The following is a 3,118-nucleotide window of genomic DNA, read 5'->3' on the forward strand; positions in this document are numbered from 1 at the left end:
CACAGTGTTTCCACTGTGCATCTCTGATCTAGCACAAGCTTTTTTTTTTTTTTTAAACCTTCCCTCAAGTCTGTTCAGCTCTTTCTCCTAGTAAGAACCAGACCAGAACTGAGCAGATCAGACTCAGTTTGGAAGACACTGCTGGCACAGTTTCTTTTCTTGTCTTCTCTCCCTTTGATTCTGCAATCTGTGCAGTCTAGAATCTTCTGCACAGTGCAAAACCCTCCCTGGGAGTGACTGCTCATATAGGTCTCACCTCTGGTCACCAGAGAGGAAATGAGTAGAAAGAGGAAATGAAGAGAAGGAAATAAAAAAGAAAGAAAGGAAGAAAATACCTGCACCTATGTCTCTGCAAATTGCTGTCAGGAGTCTGCAATAGGAGTGCTCTCTTATCCCTCTCTCCACTCACTCCCATTCAGAATGGTTACTGCAGGACATAGTGGTTGCCCCAAATCAGAAGTCGTCATCCACTTCCTTTTTTGCTTCTATACCAAACCTTTCTCCCAAAAAGTACTCAATCCACTTATTAATCCCTTTATCTGAAGTTCAGAGTTCCAGGACCACCCTCTAAATCATCTGGTTTCTGTGATTTGCTGAAGAGGGTCTGCACAGCCATTTTGCCTAGTCCACTATCAAGCCCCGCCTCAAACTGTTTTTTAAGAAATGATTTTGCAAGTTGTACAATCTATAGAAGATGTCTTCCTCCTCTTGATAAAAATTGAAACTTGCTCATCTTTGGCCTTCTTACACATTCCATTGCTAAGTTTCTAAAATACAGTTCTTTTGGGCCAAAACTTAAAAAGAAAACAGATAATCTCCCAAGAAAGATCACAAATTAGAAAACATTGGCCACATATATACCATGAGCACAATATATATATTTATTTATACTTAAACAAGGTTTAAATTTTTAAAAAATAATTACCAACATTTAAGCATTGATAACTTCACATAATACTGATATTCCCTGCTTTTCTGGAGACTGTGACCCCCTCTACCCACATTCTTACATTAAGTTTCACATGGCCCACTTGGCTTATTGATATTATCTTCCTGATATCTTTGGCTTGATTTACAGTTTCATCATTTACCCTAAACTTAGTTCCCTCCTTCCAGTTACAGCCTTCCTAACTCAAACCTTATACTCCCCTGGTGTGGCGCTATGGGTTAATGTGCTGGATTGCAAAGTCAGTTTGAACAGCAAGGTCGGCAGTTCAAGCTTACCAGTCACTCCTTGGAAACCCTATACGGGGTCACTATGGGTTGGAACTAACTCAGTGGCACTTAACAAAAACAACAACTCCACAAATGAAAACAAAGATGCAAAATGTGAGTTGAGAGTAATGGCAAATTCTTATGTAGCATCTGCCACCTGTCCGGCCCTGTGTCCACAAAATAACTCTGTGTGGTGATGCTGCTATTATCCCCCATTTTAAGGAAAAGATGCTGAGGCTCACAAGTGAGTCAACTTGACCAAATTTAAGTGCTTTCTTTCTGCATTCTCTTCCTTTAACATTGCTACAAATGGCCATTTCTTGCCCTAAACCAACATTCAGACTATGTTCATTCCCTCAATCTCATTAAAAAAACAAAAAGCAAAAAACAAAACTAGCTTCAGTGTATTTGGGGCTTTAACTCTCCAGACACTGTTTCTCCAGATCTGGAAGAGTTTTGCACATACCTGGCATTCATTCACCTTTAAATTGGAGCTCATCAGAGTAAAGGGCTCTCTGTGGTTTCTTGGCTGCTATTTGTGCGCTGTGGAGTCGGTTCCGACTCATAGCAACCCTGTACAGGGTTTCCGAGGCTGTAAATATTTATGGGAGCAGAACACCTCATCTTTCTCCCACGGAACAGTTGGTAGCTTTGAACTGCTGACCTTGTGGTTCACAGTCTGATTCATAACCACTACGCTACCAGAGCTCCTTTGGCTGCTATCTACTTCTGAACAAAAATCTTCTGGAGTACAGTTCTAACTCTGACACACGTGGGGTCACCATGGGTCAGAATCAACTCAATGGGCAACTGTTTTACTCTTGCTGGATTTCAGAAAACCAGAGAATCTATAAAATAAGAGTTGATCTTTATTTTTTTTTAACATACCGCCAAGAATGCTTCAGACTAAGAGTACAATAAAATCAAGTGTAAATGGTATGAGAAAATAAAAAGTTTATAAGAACTGTAATTACTTCTTATGAGTCAGGGAGTAGCTAAATTTGCTGTCTGAAATCAGAGCCTTAGAGGATCACCAGCTGCAATCTGGTAGTGAGTAAGTCATTTTAGCACTTTTACTTGTCATAGATAAATTTAAATTGAGGCAAAGTGAAGAAACACCTCTCCGAAGAGCGTGATATCTTTGACTCATGTAAGTAGGGCAGGAACTACAAACAGATTCATAAATCATCCCTGGTGGAGGAAAGCCTCTACAGGGGAATATTACTTAGATTCAGGGACATTCATGTGTCAGTAATTCATCAAACCCAAGGCCTACTATGTGCCAGGAACTATAATCAGTACTAACAGTTTCATTCTATTGAAGCTGGGAATAAAATCCTGCCCTTGTAGGGCTTAGGTTTTAGCTGAAGAGTAAGATTCTTATACAATGAATTACACAACTCTTAAATGACAATTGAAAGTGCTTCAAAAAGAAAACACATTGAGCTTTCAGACTGTTACCATTGTTACTTACCTTCAAGTCAATCTCTGACTGATGGTAACACCAATTACAACAGAATAAAGTGCTGCCTGGTCCTATGCCAGTCCCATAATCAGTTGCCACTGGGATCATTGTGATCCATAAGGTTTTACTTTTGCTGATTTTTAGAAGTGGAACTCCAGGCCTTTCTTCCTAGTCTGTCTTAATCTGGAAGCTCTGCAGAAACCTGTTCAGCATCACAGGAACACACAAGCCTCCATTGACAAACAGGTGGTGAAATGAAGTGGCTGGAAATCAAATCTGGGTTTCCTACATTACAGGTGATAATCTTACTATTGTTACACACTGCTCTGTGGTGCTATGGGTTAATGTGCTGGACTGCAAGGTCGGTTTGAACCACAAGGTTAGCAGTTCAAACTCACCAGCCGCTCCCCAGAAACCCTATACAGGGTTGCTATGACT

Source organism: Chrysochloris asiatica, unplaced genomic scaffold (assembly GCF_000296735.1).
Source record: "Chrysochloris asiatica unplaced genomic scaffold, ChrAsi1.0 scaffold00044, whole genome shotgun sequence".
Lineage (NCBI taxonomy): Eukaryota > Metazoa > Chordata > Mammalia > Afrosoricida > Chrysochloridae > Chrysochloris > Chrysochloris asiatica.